Here is a 15800-nt window from a genome sequence, read left to right as displayed (position 1 = left end):
AGTCACAAATATCAAATACTGTTTGATTTCTACGACTTGCGATCGGCGACTCTTTGAGCTGCTAAAGTTCTAAAGACACCCCGACGCCAAAATCGGACACACAATCGCTAGTCGAATAGTTTGAGCCTGGCTTAAAGGGGGATTCCCCCCCCCCCTTGCAATAATAGAACCCGGAAACAATGGGCCAATGGAACCTCTCTCTCTACTCTCTCTGGCTGAGAGCTTTGGCCGGGCCCATGAAAAAGGAAAAGGTCCCCCTGTCCAATAGATGTGATATAATGAGAAACCAATTCTGGGCCCCATCTCTTCCTGGGCCCAGGACAACTGTCCCCTTTGTCCCCCCCCCCCTTGTCGGCACCCCTTGTACAGTACTTAGTTGGGGTGCAGCTTAGGGTACTTATGCTCCTCATGCTGCTTGAAGGCAGTGGCATGTTTGCTTTGCATTCAATTCCCACATTAGAGAAATACATGGAGCTACTCATCACATCTCTCTCTCTCTCTCTCTCTCTCTCTCTCTCTCTCTCTCTCTCTCTCTCTCTCTCTCTCTCTCTCTCTCTCTCTCTCTCTCTCTCTCCCCCTGTCTCTGGGATTCCCAGTGGATTTGAATTGATAACATAGGAATTAAAGGGCAAGGATGAGACCGCATATTGCACAAGTACTGTACACTGCTGTGTTGCTTGGCGGTGGGCGGGCATGATCAGGGGGTGGGAAACCTTTTTCATTCGAGGGGCCACTTCAAATTTTATAAAGTCCTCCAAGGGCCATACTATGAACACAAACCAGGATTTCCCCTTGCACTTTAGGCCTATATTGAAGGTGGCCACCTTTACAACAGACCCCACCTTCACTAGGTCCCCTGAAAATATAACTTCATTGTATTACAAAACGTGTCATATTTCATGTGAAACTGCATAACAGCAGCCTCTTACTGCAGATGGGGTCGCCAGCGGGCCTATTTACTATTCATTGAAAATACTCAACTACATTATAACAACATTGCTATGACATTACCAAGAGCCTTTAGTGACATACTAAGACATAGCCATTACAATTTTGGTGACAGTAACGTTATAACATAAGCTCTGCGCCAAGGGGTTAAAATTATGTGGGGGGCCTAAATTGCTGTAAACAGCCCTCGAGACACCCACCTCTGATCCTGAAAGACTTATCCTGATCCTGGACATTCAACTGCCCTTAAAAAGATTCTGGCCCTTCCAGCTCTTGCTTGCTTCACTTCACTTGCAACACAGGTGAATATAAAGGAGAAAGAGTGAACAGCACATTGGGAACATCTACATCTACACATGGATTTTTTTGTTAAAAGGTTATTGGGAAAGTCCCAAGGTTAACCAGTTCAGAACACCTCCAGAGGAAAAAACGGATCATTTGTCTTCAACCAGAGACCTCAGACTGTGTGCAAAAGACAGACGGAGGGTAAGCGAGAATGAGAGAGAGAGAGAGGGAGAGAGAGAGAGATATATAGATAGATGGATAGAGAGAGAGAGATGGGCAGAGAGAGAGGCAGGGAGAGAGATAGAGATAGAGATAGAGAGAAAGAGAGAGAGAGAGAGAGAGAGAGAGAGAGAGAGAGAGAGAGAGAGAGAGAGAGAGAGATGGGGAGAGAAAAAGAGAGAGAGAAAGAGAGAGAGAGACAGGGAGAGAGAGAGAGAGAGAGAGAGAGAGAGAGAGAGAGAGAGAGAGAGAGAGAGAGAGAGAGAGAGAGAGAGAGAGAGAGAGAGAGAGAGAGAGAGAGAGAGAGAAAGAGAGAGAGGAGATAGCATCTCCCAACACGCATCATTTAGTTTGAGAACATTACTCAGATTTCTACTGGTGGACAGTGGCGCCCGGCGAGCAGAGACCTGTTCCTTTGATTTCAAAAATAGAACAGCAGTTTCTCTCCACCTCCACCTCCACCTCCATCTCACCTCTGCCTCATCCCCATACCCTGACCTGCCTGCCTGCCTGCCTGCCTGCCGGCCTGCCCCTCCTGCCTGCCCTGCATCCTTCCTCGGCTGGTCCTTGTTTCCTTCTTTCTTTCTGTTCTCTTTTTTCCTTTTCTTTCCGTTGGACAACCAGTTTTTTTTTTTTTTCCTTTTTCCTGATTAGCTTGTCCTCTCTATTCTCTCTCTTTCTTTCTACTCCCCCTCTCTCTCCTCTCTCTCACCCCTCTCTTTCTCTCCTTTTCCCTTGCTAGTCTCCTCCCTCTCCCTCCGGTTTCTCGCTCCTTCTTTTCTTCTCTCCTCTAAGGTCGGTCTTCTCTCTTTCTTTTCTCTTTCTCTCTCATCCCCTCCCTCTTCCTCCCTCCTTGCTCTCTTCTCTGTTCTCTCTTCCCCTCCTCTCCTTCCCCTCCTTTCTATTCTCTCTCTAACCTCTCTCGTCTCCCCCCCTCTCTACCCCCCTCCTCCGCATACAAAACTCTCCACTCTCCTCTTCACTCGCTACTCCGACTCGGTCCTCAGCCTCCGGGGACGGTCGTCCGGTATCGTCGGGGGGCAGCCTAGGCTCCCGGCGGGGGGGGGTCGGGGGGGCGGGGGGGGGGGTGGGGGCGTGGGGCTCCTCGGGTGTCTGTGTCTGGCCGGTGGGCGTGGGTTGTGGGGTGTGGTGGCGGGGTCGTTTCGGTGTTGGTGGTTGGGGGGGGTTTTTGGGGGGGGTGTGGGGGGTGGGGTCGTGTTTTTTGTCTTTTCTCCATGGGGGATGTCGGGCGTACTCTGTTCGCCGGGGTGTCCTTTCTTCTGCTCGCTATTCTTAATTTCTCTCAATCTCTCTGTTGTCCCCCTTCTGGGCTATACTTCCCTCTCCTATGTATGTCCTTGTTGTGTATTTCTCTTTCCTCACCCGCTTTCTTTGCCTGCCCCCCTCCCCGTTGCCGGTCTCTCCATTCTGTTCCTCGTCTTTTCTGGTTTTGCTAGCTCTGTTCTTACGCCCTCCGCTCTCTTGCTCGTCTCGTGTCGTCTGTCTGCCTTTTCGTCTCTCCCTCTTTCCTCCTCCGCCTCCCCCTTTCCCGTCTTTTTCTTCCTCTTCTGTGTTCTTTCCCTCCCTGCCCTCATCGCCCTCTGGTCGTCGCTGGTGTTCTCATGGTGGAATGTCTCGACTGTGTCTTGCAGATCTTCTTCAGATGCTCATGTGGGTCTCGAGCGCCGGGACACCCCGATCCTGGCTTCTCTCGGTCCCTTGATAGTGGACGAGATGGCCGAGTAAGGCAGGAGAGAGAGACGTATGAGCTCAGAATACTCATCAAACTAGCTATCTACCACTCATGCTCAGATTCGACGTCTCTCATGCTCTCAGTAAACTCTCTCTCCTTTCGGTAATAGATCTCTTCACATACATATCGTTCTTCCTGTGTCTCTTTCCTCCTCATCATCTGTCTCCGCATACTTGTACTACTCAGACTGATTACTCTAACCCTAGTGGGACATCCGCATGAGATGGATGTCACTCGAATCGGATGGGGATGGGACTGGGCGGTTTGGGGGTCGGTGGGGTCATATGGGGTATGGGGTGCGAGCTGGGTGTGAGTGGTTGGCCTACGCCATGTTGCTGTCCTCGTGTGATATCAAGCATTTCCCTCTCTCTTGCTTCTTTTGGGTCTTTCCAAATCTGCTGTATTATGCGTAGCATGGAGCTGCAGGAGATATATCTGTACTATGGTCATGTTAGTCTTATGATGATCAGTCTACGGCCCACCCAGTCCTCCAATCACTACTCTCAACTCCTCTTTACCCTTGTGCGGGGCCTTGTCTGGTTTGTGGGGGCGTAGCTCATTAACAGGAGGGCTGTTTGTGGATTTCAACGGGGTCATAAAATACTACTGGTTATGTTACAGTTCGCTCAAAGCTACCCTCAACCCACCTTATAACGTCTCTTCATTCAAAGTACAACGCCCCGCCGAGTTAAACGTGTGTAACCCTCCAACAATACGCTTCAAGCGAAAAGTTACGCAATGCAGACAGTAGGCTGTGGAACTAGGGGGTGAGAGAGAAATCAAGAATACTGGCCCGCAGGGAACCTTTTTGGCGTTACACGCAGACCACCCAACCCCCCCCTCCCCATAATTAGCGGTGCAGAACTGACAGAACTACTCAGGTGGCGGGACCGCAACACCTGTGGGCGTCCCGCATATCTTTATGAAAATTTCGAGAAAATCAGGAGACTCCCAATGACAATGGCGGAGGGACGCACGCACCGTGTCAATGTCCCGGCCCCATGTCCCGAGTGGCCAAAAAGTCAGCCCATTGCTCCCCACGCATAGCATCCCCAAAGGCACTAGACGTTCCCAATCAGTATTACACACCACAACACACCACTCAGCGCTCCCCCACTGTCCCCACGCCACTACCGAACCCTTCGACTTACGACCGTTCGACACCTCCTCAAGGCTAAGGTTTGCAGGTTAATGGGAGCAGTAATGACTCATGTCGCGACCTCACTCTTACCTCGATTGTCCCTACTCTGCCACGAAACGCCCATGGCCCCCCCCCTTCGGCCTCGGTACGGGGCAAAAGCGGTGAAATTTAACACGAAAAATGACCTCTAGTTAGGTAAGTGGTAGAGATCTAGATCGGCAATAAAATCCACCACTTTCCCGATCGACGGTGCTAGCTTATTTTCGGGCAACTTCGTACCTCCACCCATCCAGTGATTAAGATTGTCGGGTTCAGTTGTCGTTTGTTTACCGCTCTTCGTACGTTGGGATGACTACGAGAGAATGTCCGCGCTTCCTGTTAGTTCAACTATGGCGTTAGTAAAGCAGTCATACAACTAGTTGATCCGACGGCGAGTCGGGGGGGGGCTGACCGGCTCTGACAAGAAGTGATGAGGGCCACCGCACTGACTTCCACTCACCATACGTGTTCACTTCCAGCTCCACTCATCTCGTATTTTATTTTCTTTATTCATTCCCACACCCTCCCCTAGCCCCCCCCCCCCCCTCACCCCCGTCACATCTCTCATAAAACTCTACAGGCGCTGGGGGGCCCCGGCGCTTGGGGGGTTGACTAGGCAGGGGATGTGAGGTGTGTGTGTGTGGGTAACTGTGTGATCTCTGGTGAAAAAGCTACACGAGACGTGGGGTCCTCTCCTCTAGTTTGTTACAGAGCAACTACATTCAATTCGCAAATGGTCACACTAGATATCAAAGTGTCTCATCATCTAATCTACGACCGGGCCCTCATAGTACATACCACCATCTCTAACTACATAATCATGTCTTCCAACTACGCTGTACCTCTAAACATAACAATCACTCTATCTCCCCTCATCTCAGTAATTCCAGTACTTGCTCTCCTTGTCTACTCTACTCTCCTGCCCCTCTCTCTAACCCATCGCTCTCGTCTCTATCTATCTATCTATATATCTAGTTTTACCTCTAATTTTTCCCCTTTTTGCTCTCCTTCCTCAAACCTATCTCTCCTCTCCTTCCCTTCACTCTCTCACTCCTTTTGAGTCATATCACTCGGTCCTACTTGGCAGTTCGGGGCCTTCGTTCTCTGTCTCCCCCTTCTACATCATTATAGGCACATTGCAGTGGTATTTCATAACCTCGTTCGTCTACTCTCTTTCCGCCTCTGGCCCCTGTCCGTCCTCCCTATCCCAAAGGGACTCCCCCCCCGCTACGCCTCTCTTCCACCACATGCTGGTAACCGATGCTACCTCACGCCAAGCATCGCGATCTCCTCTCCACACTACCCCGAGCCCAGCTCAGACTGGTAACACGCTCTCTTTCACCCTGCTAACGTCCTGTAGTTGACCAGACCCAATCGGGCTTGGTTACGCTCCGGTTCTGCGCGTCTACTCTGGCAGGTAAAATTGGGGGAAAAACATAATTGCGACCATCTTGGTGGTGGGTTATTAATTATTTTTTATCATATCCTTGTAGTTAAACAAGCCACCATACAGTGAACTCAAAATTAGGGCGGACAACTCATTAGAGCATTTTTGCTGCCCGTTTTTTTGCAGAGCCTTTTTGGGAGGGTATTTGATCAGCAACACACCAATCTCGTGCCACCACCCCCTACCAACAACAAACAGACTAAATCCTACCATCTCAACCCACTAACATACTAAGATAGAAACAACCAACTACTGCTCCTGTTCTCCCTACCCCGCCTCCATTCAACAACACAGTGACCGCAACACGAAGAAAAGGCCAAACAATCACAAAAACTCACCGCCCGGGGAGGTGGGGGGGGGGGGGACACCGCAGTACCCGCAGGCCCACTGCTGGAGACATGAAAGAAACTGGAACCATCCGTTATAACCTCTAGTGGACCCCAGTCTCGTGACGCTAAATTAAAAAAACCCCGTATAAGCTATAGCAATTAAAAAAACCCCCATTACGACCAATGAGAACAACACAGAAACAACATACACACCAGCCCCGACCTTCAATGAACTTAAAAAAAACCATTTTAGAACTTTGTACGATGCATGACGGTCGGGTAATCATTTCAATTTTCGTGTTATTGAATATTGTTTCAGCGCCCCTGTTGTTGACTAGCGTATAATTTGAGGGCTTAATCTATCTTGGGCGCACCTTAATATCACATATTTCCTCCTAAAACGTCATGCAGGGGGGGGGTGTAGTGTCAAGCTACAAGCCGCTGCCTGTTGCGTCGTGGGTGTGTTGTGGGGGGGGGTTGGGGGGGGGGGGTGGGGGGGGGGGGGACCTGAGGAGAAAGGAGAGGTGGAGGTTGGGGTCTGGTTACGGTTAGAGGAAAAAAACCCCAACCTTTTCTACTGGCAAAGTAGGGGTTATTGTCTTTCGATTGGTTTATGAGGACAAAAGATGCGATGGTGTTATACGGGACGTGCACACATCATCGAGCAATGCACTTTTAACCCGATGTCACGGGGAACAGCCAGATTAGTCACAAAAGGGGGTTTCCCGTGGCTATGAAGCTACGGGTGAACGGTCTCTTGCCAGGAGCATTGGGGTGCCAAGTCTGTTATATTCTTTTCTCATGATATCCATTTCAAACTGGGATTTGTGTGCAACTAGTTTTTCTGTTCTTCCTTTGTCTTTCAAAAAGGCCTTTGGTGTAAGGGAACCCTCCTTATTATTGATTAGACATTTTATTGTACAGTAGTGTGCAGTGGGGGGATGGGGGAGTGCACAAGGTAATCCTCTGGGGGTCTTCAGAACAGCTAGCGCGGACAAGCATAGCATCCCTTTAGATGTCTGTACGAAGAGAGGATCACTTAAAGGACGGGTCTAACAGAACTCTCAAGAAAGAAAAAAAACGACAATAGTACTGTGACGGGGTCGGTGCTCGGGATGGGTCGCTTGATTGAGGGAAAAACCGAGAGTATGTCCCAGGAAGAGGATCATAAGGAGTGTGCGACCGTTGGGTGGACCGGGGGCGTCAGACCCCTTTGTAGTTTTACAGTGGATACTCCTTTGTGATACTGGTTCGACCCCAAGTGGCGCTTTCATATCCCCGACAAGGGGGTGTAAGTATGGGATTGTCCAGGCGAAGGGAAGTGTTGGGGGGGCGGGGCGTTCTTCACCGGGGGGCGGGGCGGAGTGGGTCCACCAGGTCTTTTGCTTGCCGCCCAGGGATAAGCGCGCATTGTGGGGTCAATAAATAGCTGGTGGTGAACGGTCCCAAGGGAGCAAGATATTGTAGGATTAGTGGGGGGGAACGATATGAAAAGGATCATTCAAAAGGGGCGGGAACTGATCGGTCTGGCTAGCTCTGAATGGTGGGGTTCATATGCGTCATGTTTAAGTTGATGCTCCTTCAAAGGCAAAGGGAAAGGACTAAAAACAAAAAGTTGCTGGGGTTTACAAAAAAAATATAAATTGGTAGCATCCGTGCCTGGGATCATGTAGGTCCCAATCCAATAATTTTCCCAATTCGCGTTTCAAAACTCCGATTCACGAGTGATTGGGGTGGGGTCTCTCTGCCTTGCACGGCGATGAGCAGGGCCGACGTTATGGCTTCTAGCGATCGAAGTTGGGGTTGGGCCGCTAGGGGGCGGGGGCGTGGGGGGTATCACGGGTGGGGGTCCTCTTTGGTCGGCCTCCTTTCCTTTTTTGGGTGCATTTAGAAAAAAAGTTGGCAACTGGGGGTTAACGTGCCAGTAACATTGTGTGACGGTTTACTGCAGGGGGCCTCTTGATGCTGGATGGGGGGCGGCGAGCAGGGGAAGGGCGTGATCTATAGTACGCAAACGATAAATACCAATAGTGGGATGGTGCAAATTGTTACGGAGTATTCATTGGTGTGTTAATGATGTGTAAATCTTTAAATTTTTCATATTCTCTTGAAGTTTATATGTATTTTTTTTTGTTGTGGGGTTAATTTTTTAACCAAACTCACTTACTAGAAACGCCAGCCCTACGACACAACTACCATGCCACAACCAACATCTACCACCCAACACCACATTATGGTCCCGCCAGACATTTTTACCCTATTCCAGTGTTTTTCCCAAGCCAGGGTAACCCGTGTAGCGCACTAATTTTTACGCGAGCACATTGCAAGTGCGGGGTACTTGGCAAATGGTGTCTATTATTATAAAACAGAATTGTATGAGGCAGAGGTGGGGGACAGGGGGGGGGGGGGGGGGGGCCAACAGTCATGACTGAGAGAAGAATGATAAAGAGGAAATCTGATTGGTGGGGAGGGTGGGGGGGGGGGGGGGGGGAACTAGATGCTTAAAAAGGGGGCGGGGGGGGGTGGGTGGGGGGGGGGGGGGGAGGCAGGGGGGGGGGGGGACGGAGGGGGGGGGGGTGGGAGCGGAGGGGGGCGGGGGGGGCGGAGGATGTGGCATGCAGGGGGGAGTGCTGGGGGGGGGGGTTGGGGATTGGGGGGTGTGGGGGGGGCGGGGGGATTGCACGGGTAGGGGGGAGGGGGGGGGGCTGGGTGGGGTGGGGTTCACGTCCCGCAAGACAAAAAAGTGAGGTTGGGGAAACCACTTAGTCCCACATTTTGGCCAACCACCGTGCAATTGCTGTGCCGAATGTGCACCTACTAACCCCCGGCCCTCCTGGAGTCTTAGGAAAGGTGTTTTTTGTGTTCCCTCTCCGAAACATTCACTCACCTTACTACTTCAACAACAGAATTTTCTTAAACAGGGATTTATTATCGTCGGTTTGGCGTTTAAAATCTTTGTCCATTATCTTATTCCTTTTCAAATAGACCCCCGTAATGTTTTAAAAAAACCTTTTGCCCTTTCGGCCGAGTCCTGAAGCAGCAAAAAAACATTCTGTCCTCACTGTTCCATCCGCTTGTTTATTAAATTTAAAATGTGCAAAGCAACAAGGTTTGTACTATCGACTGAAAAAACTGCTGTTTTAGATAAGTTTCGTGGAGATAAACTGGATACATGTTGGGACAAATGTAAAATTTTAAGGGAAGGGCGACTAATGAATTTTTACAACTTAATATAAAGGATATTCAATAAGTAAATTACACATAATAATTGAATAGACATTGTGCCATGGGACTGAGACAAGGAAGCATCTTCAAAAGTCTTGCAATTGCACTCTGGTTAACTTAATGTTTTTTACTCCTTTTTTTATGTTATCAAGCTTAATCGAAATTGGGCCTTTGCCTTGGTTTCTTTTATACTGGCATGTTTTTCTTTTTCAACAACAACTAAAAAAAAGCTGTCCATGTGAGTTGTTGAGTGAAAGTTTTGATGACCTACCCCCCCTTTCTTGAGGACCATAGTTCTGACAAAACCATCCATTACAATAAAACTTGTTTTTTTCTTATTCCTCCCCCCCAGACTTTCCATGTTGCAGGGCTTTGTTTAGTATTCCATGTGCGCTAAGGTAACTGTCCAAATTGATGTTATTTATTCTTCAAAGGCTATACATAACAGAATAAAGAGATAAAAGTAAAAAAGTAATGAAATTAGTTCATGGCACTTTTGCAAACTAAAGCCATATAAAAATGTCATGGCACTTTTGCAAACTAAAGCCATATAAAACAAACTTGTATATCATCCTATTTTTTGCAGGGGCATGCGTGAAAAAAGATAGGTTTTATACCTGGTTCACAGAAACAATGCGATCATGGTATGGCATCACAGACAGTATAGATATTGGAACCAGACCCACCGTTGAGAAAATATGATCGCTTTTAATGTAATTGCCTGGTCGTATTTTCAAGGAGCACTACAGTGCTGTGCAGCAAACACACACAAACAACCAAAACATGTGACATCTTGCAAGCCGATTTATGAGGGCCAGTTCGAGTTTGATCATCAAAACATTAAATCACATCAGACTGCATGAAAGAAATCTTAGAGTCCTGTACAGCAGTGGTTCTCACAAAAAAAAAGGGCGGGGCACAAAGTGGGGTAACCAGGGACCCCTTTGGGCTGGACCTGCGGATGGCAGTGGTTAGGGAGCAATAGAGCCGCAGCAGGTTGTCAGGAATCGTATTAAAAAGGCAAAAAACAAAATTTAAATTATAAAACTAACTGAATGAAAAAATGGCCCATACCGTGGTTGCTAAATGGTAGGGGGTTTCAGCCCCCAGAGGCTTGATTTACCGAACCCAGTCCCTTCCCCGGACACTTTCCCGCCCCCCCTGTCCTCCTCAACCCAACACCCTTACTTCCCCCTTCCTCTTCCTTTTTTTCTTTCCACTATTCCACCACAAATTCAAACACAAATTTTCCCTCCCTTTTTTTTCCCTCTCCTTTCTTTTTCTTTTTTCATCTTGTCTTCACCTTCAAATTGCCCCTCCTTTTTGTTCCCTTTGTCTTCCCCCCTTTCAACACAAAAACATCATCAAATTCAAAACAATTCAAAAAAAAATTCAACACAAAATCAAAAAAAACAATCAAACACTTTCCAACTACAAAAACCAGTCAACAAAAAACAAACAAACCGACCTTTCAACTTCTGCTGTCCTGTCATATAAAACTAGAAATAAAGGCTTAAAAATCCCCCCACCCCAAAAAAAATATATATATGAAAAATCAATGAATGGAACAACTAAAGTAAACCAAAATCAATACACTAATTATACGTGATCATCTTGATCTAACATGAATGTGTATTCTTTAAATTAAATAAATTTCAATTATTTCTTGTGACAAGGTTTATTCTCCTAATGGGGGGGGGTTTCAGAAAAAAGGAAAAAAAAAAACGGAATCCCGCCCCCTGCGGTGGATCCAAGCATCATTCTGAACAACGACGGTGCGCTCTAACAGTGTGTGGATAAAGTTGACATCAAAAAAGTGAAGAGCAGGAAACTGTGGCACTCCGTTTTCTTATTTTTTAATAGTACAAGGGCAAATAGACTCTGTTTATTTGTATGTCATGTTTTCTGGAGTACTTGTAAGGGTTTAGGGATGCACCAACTCCATCGACTTGTGAAAGGGGGTGCACAGAAAACAAAATTGTGTGGCAGGACCTGTGTCAGGAGGGGGTCTGGGCTGAAATTCACTTTTTTTTGTGTGTTTATGTATGTTTGCTACTGGACACCTACATTTACCTCTGGATTAATAAATGATACTCTACTCTCTCTACTCTACTCTAATATGGGGGGACTTGTCATGGTAAAGTTTGGTAACCCCTGCTGTACAGTACTTGGCATCTCGGTCGTCTCGTAGGCCTATGGACTTCTTTCCCACTTGGTCGCTGACGGACCAGGGGTGCATTTCTCAAAAGAGAAGTTGTTAGCCTGTTAGCAACCTCGGTAGTTGCCAATGGGAAAATGCATTGAAAACAACAAAGTAGCTAATGTAGTAAGCGACTTTGGTTTCGAGAAACGCACCCCAGACCAGTTGGAGATGGGCATCCTGCCCAGTGCCCAGTGCAGTGCCCTTTCCTTTCCTGGCATCCCGTTCCCATTTCCCACTGTGGCAACGCTCCATCTGATACAGATGACGATGACAGATTTCGTCCGAGGTTACTTACGAGGGAACCCGTCCCTTTAAATATACCCCGTTTTCTAGTTTTTTCTTCTTTTTTTGTGTGTTTTCTCTCCTGATGGCGCCAAATGGTGTGGCAGCAGGCAGCATTGAATGGACACACTGGAGCCAAGGGAAGTTGTTCACGGAGATGGGGGAGCAATTGCCAAGTTTCTCAGTCTGCTCAGGTCTACTTGTACACCATTGTGTGTGTGTATGTGTGTGTGTGTGTGTGTGTGTGTGTGTGTGTGTGTGTGTGTGTGTGTGTGTGTGTGTGTGTGTGTGTGTGTGTGTGTGTATGCGTGTGTGTGTGTGTGTGTGTGTGTGCGTGTGCGTGTGCGTGTGCGTGTGTGTGTGTGTGTAGGGTTGGGGACTGGTAATGCTTCAATGACATCTCATGGGCAAAACAGTCCTCAGCGGCTAATGCTATTGGGTTTTCTGCATTTTCAGGCTGGAGCCCACCATTTTTTTTAAATATATATTTTTGGGGGGCTGTTTATGCCTTTATTATGGCAGGACAGATACAGAGGGACAGGAAATGACGGGAAGAGAGAGACAGGGAAGGTTCGTTAAATGACCTGGGGCGGGAATCGAACCCGGGTCGCCGGTGGAGCCCACAATCTAGAGGGGGACCATGCAAAAAGGCCCAAGCCATTTTTCTGGTGCCAGTCCAGTCCTGTGTGTGTGTGTGTGTGTGTGTGTGTGTGTGTGTGTGTGTGTGTGTGTGTGTGTGTGTGTGTGTGTGTGTGTGTGTGTGTGTGTGTGTGTGTGTATGTGTTGCCTGGCACTGCTTATCTGGCCATGTCTACTGAGTGATGACGGAGAAGCTCAGCTTTTGTTTTTTTCTTGTTTTCTCTCCAGAACATTGTGGAAATGAGGTGCAAAATGCAACAGAGGGAGGGGGTTGTTTATTGATTCATCAGTTCAACATTTGCTTATTTTCTTTGTATTTCTTTACCCGTCATGATGGGAACAAATTGTAATTGTTACATCTGTCATCTTGCATTATGCTTGCCTTCCTCATGGGTGGTGATGTGTTTGCACATCTGGACATGAGACACCGCACTGCATGTTTCCTGAACCCCCTTGTGGACGCAGTCTCAAACTCCCTGATGAGGTTTATTTTAAATCCTGTCAAGTGAATAAGAACAGTTTGCAAACCAAAAATGCTTGGATGCATTGCAGATTTTCACTGCTGAAGACGTATTTCCCTATTTGCGCAGGGGGGGGGCGAGGGTGATCTTGCTCTGTCCTGACGTTTGAGTGGAAGCAGGCTTTGACACTAACATTTATTTTTGCCCACTAGCCACTGTGGTCTGTGAGGTGAGTGTGAGTCACTAGCCATTCAGCCTTTCTATCCCGAGATAGTTTTGCAATCAGTTGATTTGTCCTTTATCATGTTACTAGGCCTTATAGATTTGTTGGGGGCCTAGAAATTGTCTGGTTATTGATAAACCGGCTATAAGTCTAAGATTTAAGTCTACATCTAAGCTCAGAAGATGAAACTGCAATTTTGCAAAGGCTATTATCACAATATAGAGTACATTAGAATAAATCAGACAAATACTGTAGAAACTAACTCAGAAACTAAGCTTTTTCTTGAACTTTAAACTAACAATTCCTGCACAAGGGGTGAACAACAAACATTGGCTATGCCTACCAAAGTGGTTAGTGAGCGACACTGAAATGTTCACAAGCCACAGCCAGCATTTGGCCTGTTAGGTGCCATTGCCATGCTGTGTGTGTGTAAGTCATGTCATTGATGGAGGAAAGCCGACTGAGTGGTGGAGCAGCCTGGAACACGCACTGGAACATGCACTGGATCATGCTCTCCCACTTTTGGAAATAAGCTTGATTTATTAGCCTGATAAACCAGTCTAAATGTGAGACCGGAGTAATTTAGTCTGTCCCCGATGAACGATACCTCCGAAGATTGTGTTGAGATGAAACAACCTGTATGCTTTTTTCAAACCGTGCCAGCACTCTGACCAAACGGTGATCTTTGTCATTGATGTGCTTTCCCAACGGTGTTGCGAGGTTCGTCGTCACTCCCTCAAAACCCCACCCGCTTTAATTCAAAACAAATCGCTGCGTTGTGATTGGTTTTGCCAGACTCAGGGCACAGCGTTCAAAACGCTCTCAGATCCGAGGCCAAACCCACTCGCTAGCTGAACAATTTTGGTGTGTACTTCCTGTCATTCGCTGAGTATGGCAGTGCAAATTTTACCTCCATGCTAGCAATTAACATTAAGTCCTATGAGACCAGACGTGCGCGAGGACACATAACTGGTCTCATTAGGATCCCCTTCTTTCTCTTTCCCATGAAATGTTAACTGCTAGCTTAGAGGTAAAATTTGCACTGCCATACTCAGAGAATGACAGGAAGTACAGGCCAAAGGTACAACTCAATCATTTAACTCAAGTAGAGGTGTAAAATAATCCCAAAAATGGGAGAGTATCACTTTAAGGGCCTCCGCACACAAACCGGCTCCGACAAAGTGCTGAGCACTGCTACGCAAAAAATTGATTCCATTGTTTTCAATAGAACTCCTCACACTGGCGCCCATGTCCACGGACATTCGCGGATGTCGGATATCAAATAGAGACAAGTTCTATTTTGTCGACGCTGCCCATTTGACTATCAATGCTATGTTCGTGTAAAATTGGGTTTGGGAGTCTGAATGATGTCGGAAGCGAAAGTGCGCTGCAGTGCTGTCGGAGCCAATGTGCGGCCGGCCTAAAGGGCCGTACACACACGTCACTGCTAGTTACTCGCTCAGCGAATGAACTCAATAGAATGTCAATGTGTTCCAGCGATAAAAGAAGCGAAAAATAAAAAAAAAATAGAAAAAAACTAAAAATAGTGAAAAACTAGCAGGTGAGTAGGCGAGTACTGTACAAGCGATGCGATTGTGGGCGGATCCCGAGTTGAAAATATGTGTTATCTTCGAAGCGAGGCGAGGGTAAGCGAGAGTACGTAACCAAATTGGAAGGCAGAGTTCGGTACTTCTCGCCTGTTCAATTGGCAGTTAAACAGCCGCCGGGTACACCTTTCAGCGAACGTTCCATGAAAGAGAGGCGAGTAGGCGAGCAAGCAAGAAGCTAATAAATAGCAGCGATGTGTGTGTACGGCCCTTAACGCAGGGGTGAGGAATCTATCTCTCCAGGGCTGATTATGGCCCTTGCCTCTGTCTTATCAGGCCCCCAATCTATTTTTTATGTTATACAGTTTCTGTCGGAAGCAAAAGTGAGCCGCAGTGCTGTCGGAGCCAATGTGCGGCCGGCCTAAGCCCTTGAGGACTGTCGACCCACCTGGGAAAATGCCCTGTATGGCAGAGCACCTGTCCAGCCCTGGTATAGTGGATCATCCATTCTAGATGAAGCAGGTCATCTCGACACAACAGGAGCGTTATTGTATCACTGCCCTATAAAGGGCTTCCGCACATAGGCTCCGACAAAGTGCTGCGCACTGCTCCGCAAAAGTTTGATTCCATTGTTTTCAATAGAACACAGCACACTGGCGCCGATGTCGGATAGCAATTAGAGACAAGTTCTATTTTGTTGACGCTGCTCCATTTGACTATCAATGCTATGTTCGTGTGAAATTGGGTTTGGTAGTCCGAATGATGTCGGAAGCGAAAGTGCGCCGCAGTGCTGTCGGAGCCAATGTGCGGCTGGCCTAACGCAGGGGTGAGGAATCTATCTCTCCAGGGCTGTCTTATCAGGCCCACAATCTAATTTTTATGTTATACAGTTTCACATGAAACATGACATGAAATCTTAGAAGTTACATTTGCAATGCAATCAATTTTACATTTTCAGGGGACCTGCTGTTGTGAAGGCGGGTTCTGTTGTAAAGGTGGCTATCTTCAACAGGCCTAAAGTGCAGAGGCAAATCCTGGTTTGTGTTGTGCAGGAGGCCT

The 15800-nt window shown here is 47.6% G+C and overlaps 1 protein-coding gene across 1 annotated transcript in view; it reads left to right on the top strand.

The window, feature by feature from the left end:
• Positions 1–15800, top strand: part of LOC134446553 (AP2-associated protein kinase 1-like) — a 71289-nt gene that overhangs the window by 15732 nt on the left and 39757 nt on the right. The gene's annotated exons all lie outside the window — the stretch shown is intronic.

Source organism: Engraulis encrasicolus, chromosome 3, assembly GCF_034702125.1.
Source record: "Engraulis encrasicolus isolate BLACKSEA-1 chromosome 3, IST_EnEncr_1.0, whole genome shotgun sequence".
NCBI lineage: Eukaryota > Metazoa > Chordata > Actinopteri > Clupeiformes > Engraulidae > Engraulis > Engraulis encrasicolus.
This window is presented reverse-complemented; position numbering and strand designations above follow the sequence as displayed.